The sequence below is a fragment of the Brassica napus genome, chromosome C2, assembly GCF_020379485.1.
Source record: "Brassica napus cultivar Da-Ae chromosome C2, Da-Ae, whole genome shotgun sequence".
In the NCBI taxonomy this organism is placed as follows: domain Eukaryota; kingdom Viridiplantae; phylum Streptophyta; class Magnoliopsida; order Brassicales; family Brassicaceae; genus Brassica; species Brassica napus.
In genome coordinates this window covers 16,166,652-16,182,465 of record NC_063445.1, presented here as the reverse complement: position 1 = coordinate 16,182,465, position 15,814 = coordinate 16,166,652, and positions in this window count along the sequence as shown.

The window sequence follows — 15,814 nt, the reverse complement described above, 5'->3', positions numbered from 1 at the left end:
CGACGGAATTCCGAGGAAACATCAATCCGTCGGAATATTCCGAGGAAATTCCGACGAACTAGTGATCGATCGATGCGTTTTTGGACATATACCCATCGATCGATCACATTGTTACGCTTTGGTCCATCATAGTGATCGATCGATGCGTTTTTGGACATAAATACATCGATCGATCCAATTATAAAAAAACATTAGAGATTTTGAAACCCCAAACACTAGTTCCTCAGAATTTCCTCGGAATATTCCGAGGAAATTCCGAGGAACACTTGATATCCTTGATCGATCGATGGGATAATCTCATCGATCGATCACATTGTTACGCTTTGGTCCATCTTAGTGATCGATCGATGCGCTTTTGGACATAAATACATCGATCGATCCGTTTATAAAAAAACATTCGAGATTTTGAAACCCCAAACACTAGTTCCTCAGAATTTCCTCGGAATATTCCGAGGAAATTCTGAGGAAGAAAAGGGTTTCCTCGGAATTCCCTCGGAATATTCCGAGGAAATTCCGAGGAAATAGGGTTTTTAAACCGAAAACAACGTTTTGCGGTTTGAATAACACCTATATAACCCTTATTAAGTGTCTTACGTTCATTATGAAGTCAAAAATTTGTTCATTACCCTATAATAAACACTTTTCCGATTGTATGAACGAAATCCCCACAACATAAGAGAAACACTTATACACTTTAATGAACGGTAAAGGGAATACTTACAATTCGTTTTGAAATTTGTTATTTCATGGTTTATGCTCATCTATACAAAGAATCTTCAATGGTATGCATTACAATTGTATAAGAAATGAAATACAGCAAAAAAAAATTGATGTTTTGAAACCCCAAACACTAGTTCCTCGGTATTTCCTCGGAATATTCCGAGGAAATTCCGAGGAACAATATAAATTAATAGAAATAAATGCACAGGATATTCTTTTTCCTCGAATTAATGAAAATATTCCGAGGAAATTCCGACGGATATTTAAGTGGCCGTCGGAATTTCCTCGGAATATTTTCATTTAACCGGGCAAACAAGCCGCCAAATATTTCGCGAAAATTGAAATTGAAAATACTGAGGGAATTCCGACGGAAAATATCCGTCAGACCCAAGGTTTTATAAACTCGAACCGCATCTTCTTCCCCATTTCTCTCTTCTTCCCCATTTCTCTCTTCTTCCTCTCCGGCGATCTCTCTCTCCTTCCGGTGTTCTCCACCTTCTCTCGCGACGATCTCTCCGGCGAATCCTTTCCATTCCTTTACAAATCATGTAAGGACCTTATCCCACTCTCTTAGGTCCTATTTGTTAGGTTTTTAAGTAGATTTGATGATTTTAGAAGTTTTTTGATAGATTTATGTTAGGGTGATTGGGTAGGATTGTGATTCGTTGTGTAATAGGTTTAGAATTGTGATTTGGTTGTGTTGAATTGATTTAGAATTTTTTTTATAAATTGTTTATTATTTTTGTATTTACAAAACGTTTATATAAATTTGATTTTACAAAACGTTTTTGTATATAAATTCGATTTTTGGATTTATAAAAGATGATTTCATATTTATAAAAATATTTATATTTATTAAAACTAATTTTGTATTTATAAAACATTTTTTTGATTTATAAACACTATTTTTTTATTTTTTTATTTATAAAAACTATTTTTAAATATACAAAACGTTCTTTGTATATAAATTCGTTTTTTGGATTTATAAAAGATGATTTCATATTTTAAAATTAATTTTGTATTTATAAAACATTTTTTTGATTTATAAACACTATTTTATTATTTTTTGTATTTATAAATACTATTTTGTATTTATAAAAAGATGATTTCATATCTATAAAAATATTTATATTTATTAAAACTAATTTTGTATTTATAAAACATTTTTTTTATTTATAAACACTATTTTATTATTTTTTGTATTTATAAGAACTATTTTGTATTTATAAAAATATGATTTCATATTTATAAAAATATTTCTATTTATTAAAACTAATTTTGTATTTATAAAACATTTTTTTATTTATAAAAACTATTTTATTATTTTTTGTATTTTAAGTATGTTTTCTATTTCAATTTTAATTATATATTTTTGAATTTCAATTTAAAAAAATAAATTTATAATTTTTTTTTGAATTTTGGAAATATTCCGAGGAAGTGTATCCCTCGGAATATTCCGACGACATATTCCTCGGAATATTCCGAGGAATTTCCGACGAAAAAAGTCCTCGGAATATTCCGAGGAAATGAATTTCCTTGGAATTCCGTCGGAAATTTCCGAGGGATTTCCGAGGAAAGATGAATTTCCGAGGAGTTATTTCTGAGGACTTTTTTCGTCGGTATCTCGTCGGAATAGCGTTATTCCGACGACATACCGACGATTTTTTCCCTCAGTATGCCGCTGCTTTCTTGTAGTGATTGCTATAAACCAAAAATTTAAATACCAAATCTTCTTCTCCTTAGTTTATTTTTTCAGTTGTAAAGTACGAGATATGAATAGAGTTGAACATCGATACAATTACAATATTATAGTTCAATTTTACATATATGCCCGTGAGTGGGATTTCATTAAGAATGTACCAAAATATTCGGTATATAAGCCATTCCAATCGGTCAAAAATAGGATTTATTAGAAATTTATATTTGGACCATTTTTTTTGTAAACTAATTTATATTTGGAGTTACAAAATATATATTAATCAATACAACCTGACTCTGAATATTTTGAATGTATTGATATTTTTAGTTGCGTATGTGTTTGAACAGGATTCAGTCGACTAGAGTGAAAGAAGTCAGAAATGGGATGACTAAAAATGTTTTATTAGATTCGAACTGAAGGGTTACAAGAGTGACAAGAAAGTGAGAGAGCAACAAAATCAAAGAGATCGCCTAAAACCCTAGATCTAGCCGTTTAGTATGTAAAATCACCAAAAGTCCTCTTTCTTGTTGCTTCCTCTCCCCCTTTTATAGGTCTTCTGTCCTTGATGCCCTAATTTCGTACCTCTTTGGGCTTTGATGCGAGAGGCCGAGTATGCGGGCCTGGACAAAGTTCCCTCCAAGCCGGGTACTTTCGGCCGGCTTACTCGACCGGCTAAAAGTACTCTAAAGTCGAGCTGACTTGTTTAGCCGCCGAGCCGACCAAACTAATCCAACTTGCTGGATTAGGACCTGTTATTCGATGGGTCTTGTGCAGGGATGTAATCCATCTCCTACAGTATGGATTATAACAAACTGATTCTTATTTTTCTTATAAAATATTTAGAGTTATGTTTTTACGAGAAAAAAATTAGTATGTAGTTTCATTTCTGTTTATTTTGTATTTTAACCTAGTATTTTAACCTTTTGTATTTACTTTAGGTAGACCTCATAATCTAGATAACCAAAAATAACAGTATGGTTTTTGTATATGTATTTTATCTGAGATTCACGAATTAGTCCGAATAGTTGTTATTCAATTATGACTTAAGCGATTCAAATCTATATTTTTTAAACGGTTTATCTCTAATTTCAACAGTAGTTAATTACGATCTCTTTATATTTTGAAAGAAACGTATTAAATAGTATTGTATGAAGATGCAGAGTATCCATATATAGAAGTTCTTGGAGTTGAAGAAGGTAGGAGATTGAGGCCAGACAGTATACGAGGACAAGAAATAGAGAATAAAATTACAGTGCACTATCATCCAATAGTATGAGGACAACAAGCATTTCTCATCGACAAAAACAGACACAGTGTGATGACAAAATTGAGAAAGAAGACAACACATATATATATATATATATATATATATATATATATATATATTCATATATATATGAATTAAGAAGAAATAGGAAACTGCTAGGCAGATATGTAAATGAACCTTCAATGATATCATCCAGCTAAAGTTTGGCCACATGATATGTTTTTCATACAATTCACAAGTTGTGTGGGAGAAGAGAGGTAGTTATCTCAATTCTCGACTGAATCAATCCTCCCCACTCTAAGCTTATTCGTGTCATAATTTATTTTGTTTTTCCCAACCTTTTTAAACTAAAGGTTAATGTATGTGGATTTAGTCTGCAAAAATTGACTTATGGAGATTTATTTTTTTGTTTTTTCTGACAGAAATCCGTGTTAGTTTTGATTTAAACTCTTCAAACTCGACGTAGATATTAACTCTTGGTCGAGAAAAATAATCAAGTATGACTTCAACGTTGTGTTTACTTGAAATCAAAATATATCAAATTGTCTGGTTAGACTGTTCTCAGTGTTGTTTCCTTTTTAGACATGATTCACATGTGATCTTTACTTGCCCAATTTCAGGTAAGCCAACAACCATTTCTTTGTAGTGTAAGGTAAAGAAACCATTGTAGCTGAGAGATGATGCCACAACTAAAATATGAATGTAACGTGTAGTTTATTCATCATCCTCTCAAGGGTATATATACAACAAGAAAGTCATATGCTAGCTAGGAGGATTAACATAAAACCCCTAAGATATAGGAATATACAATGTTATCATTACCCCTCCCCCCCCAAGTTGGTAATGACATATCACGAATTCCCAACTTGGACAATAAAAACTGAAATGCAGGTGCTGGCAACGCCTTAGTAAGCAAGTCTGCAGGCTGATTCTTTGTAGTAATATGTTATGTTGTAAGAAGCTTAGCTTGAACTGCATCTCGGACCGTATGACAATCATTCTCAACATGCTTCGTACGTTCATGAAACACCGGATTCTTTGCTATATGTATCGCAGCTTGACTATCACAAAACATGCGCATCGGTTGAGGATGAGTGAAACCAAGCTGAAGGAGAAGCCGCTTGAGCCATTTTAACTCACAGGTTGTGTCTGCCATAGATCTGTATTCGGCCTCAGCTGAGGACCTGGAGACCGTTCGTTGTTTCTTTCACTACAAAAAAACACATGCTTTATGAAGAAATTTAACGAGGAAAAACAATCCTCGTAAATTTACGTCGATTTTACGAGAAACTTACGTGGAAAACTAAAGTCATCGTTATTTCCTCGTAACGTAACGACAAAAGCGTTTCGTCATAAAGTGGATGTAATTTGACGAGTATTTTACGAAGAAAAACTATTTCCTCGTAAATACGACGTAAACTTCGCGTGTTATTTACGAGGAAATATTTTACGTGTATTTAGCGAGGAAATTTTGAATCCACCAACTTTGTAGGTGTTACACGTTTTTTTTTGCCACCTAATTAATTTTCGTCGTAAATTCATAGGAAAATTACAACTACCAGATTCGATATTTCCTATAAATATGGATGTTTGAACATCATTTTAAACACACCAACAACAAAAAACGTGAAAGAAAAAAAAATGGCTGGCTCCGGGACTATTTACGAGTTGCGGAAGTGGAAGTATATGCATAGAGATGCTAACGGGAGAGTGACGAAAGAATACCTTGCGGGCCTGGAGACATTTATGCATCAAGCAGATTCAACACCGCTTGCCCAAGAAAGTGGTAAGATGTTCTGTCCTTGTCGGAAATGCAACAATTCGAAACTGGCAAACCGTGAAAATGTTTGGAAGCATTTAATAAATAGAGGTTTCATGCCAAATTACTATATCTGGTTTCAACATGGAGAAGGTTTTAATTATGATCAGAATGAACATAGTTACCATCAGGAGGAGATGGTAGATTATGATAGGGTTCATGATATGGTAGCTGATGCATTCGTAGCTCATGATGAAGATGAAGAACCTAATATAGATGCAAAAAAGTTTTACGAAATGTTAAACGCGGCAAATCAACCACTTTACAGTGGTTGTAGAGAAAGTCTCTCTAAATTGTCGTTAGCTGCTAGAATGATGAATATTAAAACTGATCACAATCTACCTGAAAGTTGCATGAACGAATGGGCGGACTTGTTTAAAGAGTATTTGCTGGAAGACAATGTGTCTGCTGATTTTTATTATGAGATTCAGAAACTGGTTTATAGTCTTGGGTTGCCTTCGGAGATGATAGATGTTTGCATCGACAACTGCATGATCTATTGGGGAGATGATGAGAAGCTAGAAGAATGTCGATTCTGCAAGAAGCCACGATTCCAGCCGCAAGGACGGGACGTAATAGGGTACCGTACCAAAGGATGTGGTACCTACCAATTACAGACAGATTGAAAAGATTGTATCAATCAGAGCAGACTGCTGGAAAGATGAGATGGCATGCCGAGCATACTCAGACGGATGGTGAGATGACTCATCCATCAGATGCAAGAGCCTGGAAACATTTCAACAAAGTACATCCGGATTTCGCTAGCAATAGCCGGAATGTGTATCTCGGACTATGCACATATGAATTTAGTCCGTTCGGAATGTCAGGGAGACAATATTCATTGTGGCCAGTCTTTCTTACACCATACAACCTGCCACCGGAGATGTGCATGCAACGGGAGTTGCTATTCTTGACCATATTAATACCTGGTCCGAACCATCCAAAAAGGTCCCTGGAAGTTTGACGGAAGAAGTTTCTCACTTCACATCGTACTACTTTGCGTCAAAAGTACGTACCCGGAGAAGAGCTCCAAGAAGATATGATGATGGTGGTGTTGCGCCAACATATGCAGTTGCTGGTGTTCCAGACATCTTTAGCTAGATTGGGCGACTCGGTGGGAAGTCTAAAGAGGTTTGGTGGTCGAGTGAACAAGACGCTCATAGTGCACACACCTATATTCTACTCAATTGCGGAGATCCATTGATGCGTTATTTTGGAAGGTAACATATATTGACACTTCGAAACACATATAAGTATAATTAATTATATAATTGCGAGAGATTCATTCCTATAAAATGTGATTTTACAGCCTATTTGTTTCTCAAGTTGAAGAAACATTTCCTGGTATATCCACAAGTGACGTAGACAAAAAGAAAGATCAACACTTCATTAAGTGGTTGCGGAATCAGGTATTAACTCAAACTCTTTTTTCATACATGATCTGTATTTCATTAACATTCTCTTTATTTTTGCAGGTTGATTATGACGACGACGATGCAGATTATCCTAAGTGGTTACACGAAGTAATTCAATCTCCACTTGTAAAGGTCACCACATCACAGATTTATTTCACATGAGGCTATACTTTTTATACATATGAGTATGGTAGACAGCGGGCGACCAGTAACTATGGAATATGTGTGAAAGGGGAAACAAATTTCTACGGGATCTTGACGGAGATTATTGAAGTCGAATTTCCAGGGATACTGAAGCTGAAATGCGTCCTCTTCAAATGTGAATTGTTCGACCCTGTCGTCAACAGAGGTGTTCGGTCTAACAAATTCGGTGTAGTTGATGTCAACGGTGGACGAAGGTACAAAAAATTCGAGCATTTCATCTTAGCTTCACAAGCAGACCAAGTTAGCTTCCTTCCATACCCTCGGATGAGAGATTCAAGTATAAATTGGTTAGTAGTGATCAAAGTTACACCTCGAGGACGAATCATCAGTGGAGAAGAACCACCATTGCAAGAAGAACAGAAAAATAAAGTCGAGGAACCTGAACAAGAAATTGATGACATCCTTCTCATTGATCCGCATAATCACGAGTACGAAGATCTTACCGATGATGCCACAGACGAAGATGTTGAAGACGAGTTTAATGAAAATGATGATGTTTCTAGTGATGACGAGAATGTCGATGTATCCGATTGATGTATTTGTTTTATGAATAAGATGTGGGAGTTTGTTTTATGAATAAGATAATGTGGGGTTTGTTATATGAATAAGGTAATGTGAGAGTTTGTTTTATGAATAAGCAAATGTGGGAATTGTGGTTTGGAATGGAAATAAAGATGGGGTTTGGAATATAGGAAGTAGAAAATAAAGAATATGGGGTTTGGGGTTTCGGATTCTAGGGATTTAAACATAACACTCATTAATTCCACGTAAGTAAAAATCGTCGTAAAGGACTCGTAAGCCAACGAGGAAATAACGACGAAATATAAAAATAAAGAACGCGGGACTCGTTAATTCCACGTAAGCACAAATCGTCGTAAAGATCACGTATGAGAAATCGTCGTAAATACCACGTATGAGCAATCGTCGTAAAGGACTCGTAAGCCAACGAGGAAATAACGACGAAATTTAAAAATAAAGATGGGGTTTGGAATATATGAAGTAGAGAATAAGGAATACGGGGTTTGGGGTTTGGGGTTTCGGATTTGGGGTTTGGGGTTTGGGGTTTGGGGTTTGGGGTTTCGGATTTTAGGGATTTAAACATAACACTCGTTAATTCCACGTAAGCAGAAATCATCGTAAACACCACGTAAAAGGATTTAAACAAAACACTCGTTAATTCCACGTAAGCAGAAATCGTCGTAAAGACCACGTAGGATGAAATCGTCGTAAATACCACGTAAGCAGAAATCGTCTTAAATACCTCGTAGTGTAAAAACTAGAAAAAAATGAAAAGGAGAAAAATACCAGATTAACATGTGGCAAGACTTCCAAGAATTATAATACGTAAGTCTCGCCCACATGAATTCTAATATCTTCTCCTTTTTCTATTTTTTTCAAATATTTATAATTTGAATAGGATTTTGCTGAGGAATGTGATTTGAGATAGGGTGTGATTTGGGAGTTTGTGTGTGGTTTGAGAATGAGAGTTGTGGGTATATTTATAGGAAAGCAAAGCTCGTTAATTCCACGTAAGCAAAATCGTCGTTAATACCTCGTATATAAGAACACGGGCCTTTGTGATTCCTCGCAATTTCCTCGTACTGAAAAACACGGGCCTTTGTAACTGCTCGCTATTTCATCGTAAAATTACAAGGAATTTGCGACGATATGTAATCGTAGCAATGGTAAGCCTCTCTAATTCCTCTCTAATTTGGTTAGTTTAGGATATATTAGGTGGTTAGTATACGGAATTTAGATAGGTTTACGGATTTTATGTTATTTAGTGTTGATTAGGTGGATAATGTTGGGAAATATACTGTTGATGTTAATTTTAAAATTTTAATTTTTTTTCCCAGGTTCGAAAAGGAAGACTTACTGCCCATTACAGAGAGATCTTCAGTGAGCCGGGTAGTCGTTTAGACCCGGCCTCTTCTTCAGTTCCCGGTTCTTTGGGTCAGGAGACTGTCCCCGAGACTCAGTACACTCAGAGAGTCTCTGGGTCTACTTCTTCTAGTGCACCATCGGCTCCTCATGTGCCTTCCCCGATGGCTCATCCGACGATGCCTCCTCCTGTGCCTCCTCCGATGGCACCTCCGATGGTCGCCGATATTCATCCCGATTTGATGGTGCCTCCGAGTGCTCCTTACTCGCAGTACACTGTAGAGGACATTCTTCGTCTGCCAGACAGAGAAGGTTTACCAGTCATCGACCCCGACCGACCGGACGGAACTTTGTGGAATGTTGCATTAATTTTTTTTTAATTCGTTTAAAATTCTTTTATAACATTAAAAAATAATTTATATTTTAAATTTGTATTTTCCAGGTGGGGGGTTGACGGATGTCTTGCATCGGACGTAACCGACACGATCAAAGGTTACTTCTCCATGGCACATCCGAACTGGAGTAAGACGCCTCACTACGTCAGAAAGACGTGGTTCAAAATTTACGCTGTAAGTTTCTATTAATTAATTATATATACTTTAATTTTTTCATAATTTATATATATACTTTCTAAAAAACTAATTGTTAATTTATTTTTTCCAACAGCAAAAATATAATTGGGCCTTTGGGATCACTGAGAGGGTGAGGAAGAAGTTTAACGCGAAGGCAAAAGTTCGCTTGTTGGACACAGTCTCTAACTGGAAGGGTGACTGGATCGTGAAGGGGTATGAGCGTGGCAAACCCGCTGAGCTCACCACTGATGTGTGGGATGGCCTCATCCGTTATTGGCGCCTTCCTGATTCCATTAGAATCGCCCAGGCTTGCTCTAACTCCCGTAACACGGTCGATGAGCACGGAAACGGGCCGATGCTTCACACTACGGGCCAAAAACTCCACGCCGGTGTCCGTTTGGAAATGGTAATTAAATATTTTATTAAATAATTTTTTTAATATATATATTTTTATTCTAACTTTCTTAAATATTTGTTAGGCCAAAGAGACGAAACATCTCTCGTCTCTTATGGAACTTTACGAGATGACCCACAAGAACAAGGCGGGCGTATTTGTAGATGGCAAGTCCGAGCAAATCTACAACGACGTGGTTGCTCGGGTTGAAGACCGCCAGACCCAGCTGACATAGCAGTCTACCGATGGATTACCCGTCACCTTATCCACACTTGAAGTGGATAAGATTTACGAGGAGGTAAATTTTCAAAAATTTTAATTTTTTATTATTCATTTAATATAACTTTAAATTTTTACTAACAATATTTATTTTTTGTTTTTAAGGTTGTCCCTAAAAAAAAGGGACGGACGTTGGGGATTGGTTCTGTCAACGATGTTCCGAGAGCGACATCGTCTTATGGTCAGCGACGGGATGATGAAGTCAATGAGCTGCGTAACGAGTTGGCCGCGACAAAATCTCGTATGGGTGGAGTCGAGGGCTTCTTGGACGTTATAGCGGCCACAAATCCGGAATTGGAGTCCATGTTGAGGAACATGCGACAACAACATCCCATTCGAGGCGAGTCATCCGATGTACATAACGAGGCGGATGTTACGAGGAGGAGTGATGAATTCTACCAGGCGATGAACGACCCTTAGTTTTTTTTTCCGGTTGTTGTATTATAAATTCTAAACTTATTTATATATAAAATATTTTCGTATTGATTTATTTTTATTTTAAATTATAATTTTATTAATAAATTAAATAATTTTAATTATATTTTTAAATTCTGGAAAATAATAAAAACGAAGTAAATTCGTAGCTAATGTACGACCTATTTACGTGGAAACCTTACGAGGAAATGACGAGAAATAATAAACGAGTAACTTACGAGAAAACATTTACGAGGAAATAACGAGGAAAGATAAACGAGTATTTTACGAGGAAATACTTTCGTGGTAGTTACGTGTATTTTGCGAGGAAACACTTTCAAGGTATTTACCTGTAGTTTACGAGGAACTCGTTTCGAGGTATTTATGAGGAAATATAGCGACCTCCTTACGTGGAATATTTACGTGGTCTTTACGACGAAATGATCTACTTCGTCTTTACAACGAAATATTTTTCTCGCTAAGTTACGACGAATTAGCGAGGAAATATGTGTTACGACGGATGAGTAACGAGCTAACGTGGTTCCTCGCTAATTCGTCGTAAAGCCTCTTTTACGACGAACTCACGAGGAAAACCGTCCTCGTTAAGATTATGTTTTCTTGTAGTGTTTGTCTTCCATGAGACAATAGAGTCACCAAGTAGGACAACATAGGCACTCAAAGAACGTCTGGTAAGTGGGCAGGCAGACCAATCCGAATCAGAGTACGCCGTCAAGCTTAAATCGCTATTAGATGTGAGCATAATGCCCTGATCCGGGCAACCTTTCAGGTAGCGGACCACACGCAAAACAGCTATCCAGTGGTCCTCTTTTGGTTTCTGCATGAATTGGGAAAGGATGTGGACAATATAGCTGAGCACAGGGCGAGTAAAGGTAAGGTAGATGAGACGACCGATGAGCCGTCGATATTTGCCTGGGTCGGAAAGCAAATAGCTCTTGATGAGAGCAAGCTTATGATGTAGTTCAGTAGGCACTGGAGAGGGTTTAGCGCCCAACAAACCACACTCCGCAATGATATCTAGCGCATATTTCCTCTGAGATAGAAAGATAGCTTCAGGTCCTCTTGCAATCTCCAAACCAAGGAAGTATTTGAGTTTACCCAAGTCTTTCATCTTAAAACAAGTGTGTAGATAGTTTTTAAAACGTTGAATTGTAGAGACATCATTCCCAGCGATGATGAAGTCATCGACATACACCAATATGTGAAGACATATATCGTCTCTCACAAACGAGAATAAAGAGTAGTCTTCATAACTTTGCTTAAAACCAAACGAGAGGAGTGCCTTACTGAGCTTTGCAAACCAGCAGCGAGGAGATTGTTTAAGGCTATATAGTGATTTTCGTAGTCTCCACACTTTGGTCACGTCATCTGTTTTGAAACCAGGGGGGAGTTGCATACATATTTCTTCTTCAAGGTCCCCATGAAGGAACACGTTATGGACGTCCATTTGATGGACTTCCCATCTCTTAGCTGCCGCAACCTTGAGAAGAAAGCGGACAGTATTCATCTTAGATATCGGTGCAAAGGTGTCTTTATAATCAAGACCTTCTTTCTGACGATTCCCAGAGGCAACAAGGCGAGCTTTCGGTCTCTCCAGCGTACCATCGACTCTGTATTTGTTAGAGACGATCCATTGACAACTGATCGTTCGTTTCCCTGGTGGTAGATGGGTTACGTCCCAAGTATGATTGTCCTCCAATGCCGTGATCTCAGATTTCATTGCCCCATTAAACCGTGGATCTTTGACTGCTTCTTTGTAATTCTTGCGAACATAGTCCGTTGTTATTGTTTCCAAGAAGGCCTGATGTTTTGCACTGAAAGCAGTAGTAGAAGAATAATCAGAGATAGGGTACAGGGTCGTACCTACGACCGTAGTCGGAGAACTCTAATGCTGAGCTGTTGCAGTGTGAGAAGCGTGAGGGGGGGTGTTTAGTAGTCGCAGAGTTAGTCAGATAATTCTTCAGAAGAATAGAAGGTTTCTTTACTCGTTGGCCGCGGCCCAGAACTTCAAGAAGTCCTGGCGATGGCACTGTCTCAGTTTGAGCCGGCGACGTAGGTGGTGATAGAGGAGGAGATTCTGATCGCGCAGGTAATGAAAGAGGTGTAGATGTAGGAGCAGCTTGGTCTGTACCGGCAGAAGTCCCAGAGGGAGAAGACACTACAAGAAAACAAAGAGGTTCCCGACAGAATTCCCCACGGAAAAAAATCGGTCGGTATTTACTGAGAGAAAACCGACAGATATTGGTCGGAATACATTTCCCGAGAACTCGTCGGGATGTCGTTGATATTTCCAGACCAAAACTCGACGACCCAAAATTCGTCAGAAAATATCGAGGGATTTCTGACAATAATAAGCTCGTCGGTAACTTACCGACATATTCCCGAGGAATAAATCTATCTGTTAAGTGACCGTTGAGATCTCCGACCGTTTACCTACGCACTCCGTAGGAATATCAAGTTTGTTAGTAATCCGTCGGTAAATACCGACAGATTCTCGACGGATAATTTAGCCGTTTTATGACCGTTTGATAATTAAAAATTCCCTACGGATTCTCGACCCAAATATCCGTCGGTAATCTCTCAACTTTTTTCTATAAATAACGTCTTTCCCTCATTCATTCATTCACAACTTAAATCACAGCAAAAAAAATCATGGATTCTTACAATTATTTTCGTTCTTGGATGGATCAACCTCATATGGATCCAAATACAAATTTACTTACGGAAGAATATTCACGTGGTGTTCAAGAATTCATGGCGTTACTGGAACGACTACCGGAAGCACCAAACGGTAAGTTGATATGTCCATGTTCTATTTGTAAAAATAATAAAAAAATTAAGAAGATGGATATCTGGAGGCATCTATATTTAAAAGGGTTTATGTCGGGTTACAAGAGATGGTATCTTCATGGTGAACAAATATTAGATTATGCTAGTACTAGCGAACCTCAGACTGTGGATAGGGTAGATGAACCTAGCACGGATGTAGATTTTGGTGTAGGTACTATGCAGATGGTAAATGATGCATATAGAGAAAATTTTCCTTCTCAAGAAGAGGATGAAGATAGACGAGAAGTACCCAATTTAGAAGATATGAGATTTTTTGAAATGCTAGATGCAGCGAAACAGCCATTATACAAAGGGTGTAGAGATGGTCGTTCACCTTTATCATCTGCAAGTAGATTGATGACGCTAAAAACAGACTATAATTTGGCTGAAGAATGTGTGGATGCGATTGCTGATTTTGTGCGCGATGTTCTACATGAAGATAATCTTGCATCCGGTTCATACTATGAGGTTCAGAAATTGGTTGCTGGGCTTGGTTTACCGTATCAGGTGATAGATGTGTGCATCGATAACTGCATGATTTACTGGAGAGAGGATGAGAACCGGAAAAAGTGTAAATTTTGTCAAAAACCTCGGTTCCAGGAGACAAGCGGAAGAGTTACGGTTCCATATAAACGAATGTGGTATTTTCCGCTGACAGAAAGATTGAAGAGGCTATACCAGTCTGAACGCACAGAAGGAGCAATGAGATGGCATGCAGAGCATTCTACAGATGGTCAGATTACACACCCTCCAGATGCAAAAGCTTGGAAGCATTTCCAATCAACATATCCTGAATTTGCGTATGAGAGAAGAAATGTCTACATTGGATTATCTACAGATGGTTTCAGCCCTTTCGGAAAGCATGGAAGACAATATTCTATATGACCAGTCATTCTGACACCTTACAACTTACCGCCAAATTTGTGCATGCGGCGAGAGTTTTTGTTCCTCTCCATTCTTGTCCCCGGTCCAGAGCATCCTAAGAGATCACTTGATGTGTTTCTTCAACCATTGATATATGAGCTGAAATTACTATGGGAGCATGGTGCTCGTACATACGATGTTTCGTGCAAAGAAAACTTTCAGATGCGAGCAGTCCTTATGTGGACAATAAGTGATTTTTCAGCATATGGTATGTTATCTGGATGGACGACTCATGGGAGGCTCTCTTGTCCATACTGCCAAGACAACACAGATACTTTCCAACTAAAACACGGACGAAAGACGTGCTGGTTTGACTGTCACAGGCGATTTCTACCACATGATCATCCATATCGTAAGAGTACGACATTATTTACGAAGAATAAGAAGGTATTTGACTGTCCACCTCCTGAAGTTAGTGGGACTTATATAGTAGAACAGTTAAGAGATTTCGGTGTTGAGAGCACGCCAGAGTTAGGTGGAAACGGACATTACCCAGTCGGCGGTGTTGGAGAATATCACAACTGGCATAAGAAGAGTATTTTTTGGGATTTGCCGTATTGGGAAAATCATTTGGTGTTAGATCAGTACATTTGCAACGGAAATTACAGTATTACGATCCATTCATTCTTGCTTCACAAGCTGATCAGGTTTGTCGTCTTTGAATTCAATTTGGTTTCATGAGTAATAATATTAAAATATAAATCTATATATATACTGAGTTATTATGCTTCGTTTTTTCAGGTTTGCTATATCCGTTATCCACGGGTTAGGCAGAGAGATGATCCTTGGATCACTGTAACGTCAATCAATCCAAGAGGGCGAGTAGAAGGAGTTTCTGAGCCATTGCAACCAAACTCTAGCAGCCATCTATATCCTACTGAGGATTTAGCAGCTGTTGAACTTGTTGTTGATTTAACCCGTTTTGGAGAAGATGATGTTGTGCACTCGGAATCAGAGGCCGAGATTGGAGAGTATGGCAACGATTCAGATTCATGTTCTTCTGATCCTTCTTCAGATTCAGAGTAGATCAAAATACTTGTATTGTATTAATTTTTTCTTCAGATTCAGAGTAGATGAAATAAACTTGAACTACTTTCTATATTTTTATGCAATCTCATTTTATAATCACTTATTTAAAAAATAGTTATTTTAAAATCAATTTTATGAAATCCCATTTATAATCACTAATTTAATATGGTCGTCTTTAAAAACCATTTTTATGATATCCCCTTTTATAATCACTTATTTAATTTGTATGTCTTTTAAAATCAATAAAACATAATCCGTCGGCGATTCGTAGGGGATACGTGGATATTTTTAAACTGTAGGTAATCGGTCGGTAATTCCCGACGGATTCCCCACAGTTTGCGGTTTCAATT